The sequence below is a fragment of the Salmo trutta genome, chromosome 21 (genome assembly GCF_901001165.1).
Source record: "Salmo trutta chromosome 21, fSalTru1.1, whole genome shotgun sequence".
Lineage (NCBI taxonomy): Eukaryota > Metazoa > Chordata > Actinopteri > Salmoniformes > Salmonidae > Salmo > Salmo trutta.
In genome coordinates this window covers 42,692,528-42,699,077 of record NC_042977.1, presented here as the reverse complement: position 1 = coordinate 42,699,077, position 6,550 = coordinate 42,692,528, and positions in this window count along the sequence as shown.

The window sequence follows — 6,550 nt, the reverse complement described above, 5'->3', positions numbered from 1 at the left end:
TCCTAGGAGGGGTCCAAAATGGTATCCTACTCTCTATATAGTGCACTACCTGGTCAAAGGTAGTGCACTGCATAGGGATCAGGGTGCCATTTTGGGACTCATTCCTAGTGTTATTGTAGCAGCTTGTTCTTTATCCTTTCTTATTCTACCCTCCCGATGCTTTTCATTGGCTTATTCTACCCTCCCGATGCTTTTCATTGGCTTATTCTACCCTCCCGATGCTTTTCATTGGCTTATTCTACCCTCCCGATGCTTTTCATTGGCTTATTCTACCCTCCCAGATGCTTTTCATTGGCTTTATTATTCTATCCTCCTAGATGCTTTTCATTGGCAGACATTATGCAATTCTGTCATGCATATAACAACCTAAAAAAAAATGTCCATAGTGAATACAGTTAGCTGACTCATCGTTCACACGCTGTGTGATTCTGTTTGTTTATGGGCGAGCTGTTTAGATATGAATGTAAACACGTTTTACACAACAAAGTAGACATAGGAGTCATAAGAGCTGTTCTGTTACATTCAGTCGATTACACCAAAATATTTACATTTGATTGTTATGGAAGTGAGAAATGTATTATATTGGACATTCATGTCTTTGGCTCGAGAACTGTTTTAATTTTCAGATGTATCGATCGATCAATCCATCAATCAATCAACCAATCAATCAGTCTATTATTATTTTGTTACATTGTGGCCTGTCTGTCTCATCGCTTTCCGTACACTGTAATCATAATCCATAGAGCTCTTCAATGAAGAGTGACTCTTTACCTACCAGATGTCAGGGTTAGGGTCAATTCAAATTCAAGTCAGTCGTTTCAGGAAGTAAACTGAAATTCCAATCTATTTTCAATGATTTCTCAAGAAATTGAAAATGAGAAGCTATTTATTAAACACGTTTTTTCCATTTATGAATGTTCACTTCCTGAATTGAGTGACTTCAATTTGAATTGACCCAAACCCTGATGTGGCGAAATGATAAATCGGTGAAATATATTTTGTGAGGCATTGGTTCTACGTTATGGGGGTGGGGGTTACCTAGTGACAGTCTGGTTTGTGCTGTCATGCCAACTCCTTGTCACTCATTGGCTTGACAATGTGCAATGGAGTTGACAAGAGCACAAACAGATCTGGGACCAGGCGTTGCCTTCTGTATCCAGATGTGCATTTCATTATAGACTGGATCAGGTTACAAGACCACTGGGTAGTTAAATCAATTTTTTTTAAAGATCTATCTGGGTGTATATTAGCTCTATTTCCCAGGTAATTTCAGGAAGCAATAATGGTATGGAGTGTGCTCGTTTGAGTTGTAAACAAGAATTATATGGACATAGTAAAAAGATAAGAGCAATATTGTCATACAAACAGCTTAGTTGCTTAGTCAGTGGAGCTGGGAACCATTGTCAGGAATCTAATTATTTCCAAGTCCCAAATGGCACCCTATTCCCTATATAGTGCACTACTTTAGACCAGAGCCTCATGGGCCCTGGTTAAAAGTGGTGCACTAATTAGGGAATTGGGTGCAATTTGGGACGTAACATTTTAACGAGTCATCGTTTGAATCATCCTGTAGCTAAATGGAGATGTATCAGGGTATGCTGGTGGGCGGGTGCTTATTTCATAGAAAATATTAGTGGCCATACATGTGTATCGTGTTAAGTGACTACATTTCACTAAATATACATTTTTGTTATCATTGAATTGTTAATCAGTTTGCATAATGTACAAAATAAAGTATATTTTAAATATTTTAAGAGATATTTTGTATTTAACCATTCTATTTTATTTCTCCACACTTTGATCACAAGTTGAAAGTACCATATTGTCTGTACAGTATCATATTGTCTGTACAGTACCATATTGTCTGTACAGTATCATATTGTCTGTACAGTACCATATTGTCTGTACAGTACCATATTGTCTGTACAGTATCATATTGTCTGTACAGTACTATATTGTCTGTACAGTATCATATTGTCTGTACAGTACCATATTGTCTGTACAGTATCATATTGTCTGTACAGTACCATATTGTCTGTACAGTACCATATTGTCTGTACAGTATCATATTGTCTGTACAGTACCATATTGTCTGTACAGTATCATAAAGTCTGTACAGTATCATAAAGTCTGTACAGTACTATATTGTCTGTACAGTATCATATTGTCTGTACAGTATCATATTGTCTGTACAGTATCATATTGAGAGTATATAATTTTCTAGCTCTTCAAAAAAAAGAAAAAAGATTGACATAAAGAAGGATTGACCTTACAAGCAAAGCTATGTGCAGTGTGCCTTGATCAAACGGTCATTCTGTTCAGTGACAAGATGAGGGTTTATCTTCTTTGTGAGTCTTGACTTAATGGGAAATTCTGATTGCGCCATGAGTTCCCATTTCTAGTGCATTTTCACACGCTGTCTGAAAAACAGTTGAACATTTGATGTTGGACGCTCTTACTGATGATCCATCGATCCATCTCAGCTGTGTTCTTATGTTTAGGGTCAGCTGTGACCTGCAGTGTTGGGGTCAATTACATTTCAATTCAGTCAGTTCAGGAAGCTAACTGAAATTCAAATTAACATTTTTCTCAATGCCTCTGTATTGGATTGTTTTTTTTTTGGGGGGGGGGATAATAATTACATTTCTTTTCTGGAATTAACTGAATTGAAATGGAATTGACCCCAACCCTGGTGACCTGTCTTATGTTTGTCATCGTCTTCCAAGCCAAATCATGTACTGTTGTTTTGTCGCTGATTCATAGCAACATGTTTAGAAATAAAAATGAAAGAAAAAAAAAACAACATTTATTTTATTCATGCAACTTAACATTTCTTTCTTTCTACATTGAGTGAATTTTGTGTTTTAGACTGCTGTCAATGATACAATGGTTAGTGAAGGGTGTATAATGCATTGCAAAAGGTGCATATTAATGCTGTTTTCCTATTTGTCAAAGGTGAATACATACTGTTCGATAATCACATCGTTTTATCACATACACTTTAATGTAGCATTGTTGCGGTTGTAGCATTTAATTGACTTAGAACTTTGTCTTAATTATGCTTAATATTTCTGACTGACATTTTTTTTAATCACGTTGCCGGCATAGGCAATTTCGGCATTACATTATAATTAAGGCCAAATAATTACTAATTGCACACTGTTTCATAATTGTAAGTTTTACAAACAACTTATTGTTCTGCCATTTCTTAAGCCTGAAAGGTAGCAATGTTGACTGCATACGTACATAGTGACTGCACTTAACGTTCTTCACTGTGCTATGGTCTTTCAATCAATCAGGAGAACAATGCCGTTAGTCAAACAATACATAGACTTCCAAAAATGCACAAACTCCCATTCGAAACAGCAACTATATATAATATAACTTTATTCATTGATTCAGAAGTTTATTGATCAATATCATTGATTAATATCCCAAAAAGAGCAACCAGGTGGATAGATTACCAACAGTTGTTGACGCCCGCATTTCGTCTGAACTTAGTACCATTTTTAAGACTTTTGCTTGACTTACCTGTAGTGAAGTCCTCTGTCTTAAAGGGAAATTTCAAAATGTTTAACTTCATATTCATATTCATCTCCAGCACCACCCCAACATCAACATATGTTAAAATGTTTCTGTGTATTGTAGTAAAAAAGATAGAGGAAGATACGTAATTGTTTCCAATGACATCATCGGTGTGCATCGTGGGATTTTTTTTATTTTAATCAAACATTTTGTTATTGTAATTTTTACCCCCCAACCCCCCTTTTTCTCCCCAATTTCGTGATTATGATCTTATCTCATCTCTGCAACTCCACAACGGGCTAGGGAGAGCCGAAGGTCGAGTCATGCGTCCTCTGAAACATGACCCACCAAGCCTCGCTTGTTAACACCCACCGTCTTAACCCGAAAGCCAGCTGCACCAATGTGTTGGAAGAAACACCACTCAACTGACGACCGGAGTCAGCCTGCAGGCGCCCGGCCCGCCACAAGGAGTCGCTAGAGCGCGATGAGCCTTCCCCTAACCCGGACGACGCTGGACCAATTGTGCGCCGCCCTTTGGGACTCCCGGTCACGGCCTGTAATGACACAGCCTGGCTGTAGTGACGCCGCAACACTGCGATGCAGTGCCTTAGACCACTGCACCAATCGGGACGCCAGCATCATGTGATTTTAACCAATTATGATTAGGCATTAACTACTAATTGCCTACTAATTGGATGATGATGTCATTGGAAACACATATCTCCCTCTATCTTTTTTACTACAAAACATAGAAAAACACAATTTTCACATATGTTGATGTTGGGGTGGTGCTGGAGATGATGAATATGAAGTTGAACATTTAAAACATTTCCCTTAAGAAGTAAACTGCCCCTTGATCACAACACAAAAATGGCCATTACAGAACATAGCTAGGCTACTGTCCATAAATTGGCATGCCAGAGGAAGCTGGAACTTGGTGTCATTTGACGTTTTTGTACTGCAGGCTATGTGCTACATTAATAATTATGCACACTTGTAATATTTTCTATTTTCATATGAGATTTAATTAATTTTGTACTCCCTGACATCTTTTTTTCTTCCTTGCATGAAATGCAAGAGAGACGAGGAAAACATGAAATGAGGGACGAGGAAAACATGAAATGAGAGAGGCGAGGAAAACATGTTTTTGCATACAGTCTATTTGCAGTTGGTACTCTCCAGTAGGGGAAACCAATGGGCAACCATTATCTTTCATAATTTTATTTACAAAACTATGCCAAGTATTTAAATGCTATGTTTAGAGTAAAATCTAAAAGAAAATCGTTCATACCTTTGCTTTTGTATTGATGAATATCAGCATAACACACAGATTGTGCTACTGTTGTATGACACTGCAGTCTGATTCAGAATAAACTCTTTGCATGAAGGTTGTCTTTGTGATCAATTAGATTTCTTTTCTCGAGAGTGTTAGTTCAGATAAAGTAGCATGACGCCATTTTCCCAAACAGAAAAATGTAATGTACATGTTCGGTTTGTGTTTCTGTGAGCGTGCACCTGTGTGTGTGTGTGTGTCTGTGTGCGCCTCTGTGTGCGCGTGTGTTCTTGCTAGTAATTTCAGCCCCATTACCCAACCAGACTGTCACACTGAGCTGTGCTGTCTGTTGGATCAGAATGTTGGCACGGCACTTTGTGAACGGAAACCTCATAGAAACTTCCCAGCATGCTCTCTGTCTAAGGCTTGGAGGATATCCATCCTACCTTCCTGCTCAAATTTTCAGGAATCACAAAGTGTACGGATGCATCCCAAAGGCCACCTTATTCCCTACATAGTGCACTACCTTTGACCAGAGCCCTATGCAGAGAATAGGGTGCCATTTGGGATGCGACCTAAGGTTTCTGTCTTACACAGAGATGGGGAAGACCTGGGCAAATCATAGGCAGAAACACTACTCTGGAACAAGGCAGTCTATATAGACATATCATTATTATAATTTTGCACTTTTATATGCGATTACTGTACTATTATGCTTCTTCTTTTTCTTCTTCCTCCGGTTGACATAATAAGGTCAAAGTTGAAGACCAAGGGCATGGCTGAAGCCTAGACCCCCTGGCATGGAGGACATGGAGCCCATGTGAGAGTATGATAACCGGTGCCCCGGCACATTGACTCTGTACCGGTACCCCCTGTATGTAGCCTCGTCAATGTTACTTTATTGTTGCTCTTTAATTATTTATTTTATTTTCTTATTTTTTATAAATGCATTGTTTACTTCAGTTTATTTAGTAAATACTTAAACATATTTCTTAAAACTGCCCTTGTTGATTAAGGGCTTGTAAGTAAGCATTTCACGGTAAGGTCTACTGTGTGTGACTTGATTTGTTTTGACCCCAGAGGGGTTGCAGTCCCCACCTGTCTCATCTCTTGGGCCTGTGTCTCAAAATGGCACCCTATTCCCCATATAGTGCACTACTTTTGACCAGGGCCAATAGGTTGTGCACTATATAGGGAATAGGATAGGGTGCCATTTGGGACACAACCAGTTTTTTCTCTCACCTCCTGCCTGACATTACACTGTCTGTTCTCCTCCCTGCCAGGGGGTCTAGGCTTCAGGCCATTCCCTAAGGTCTTACCCTTTGACCTTGTTATGTCAACAGGAAGAAGGAAGAACGTGGCTCAGGGTTAGACACTAAGTGCATATCCCAAATGCACTTATATGTCATAACTGGAACCTCCATCAGAAGCTAGCCAGCTAACTAGCTACTAGCTTGTAGTCACTAGCGGTCTTCACCTTTAGCTCGGACACCAGCCAGCTTTAGCTCGGTCAATACCTGCCAGTCTGCACAGCGCGATATCAGACTGCTTTTCTCCACCACATCACCGGATTCCTGCCGCAAGCTCTGGGCCATTACACCAGATCATAGCAGCTAGCTAGCTGCAATCGAGTGGCTACCGCTGGCTAACGCCTCTGTCCCGAAGCAAGCACCAGTTAGCCTTGAGATAGCCTCGAGCTAGGCCCATCTCCCAGCTAGCCGAAGAGGTATACCCGCTAATTCATGGGCTACA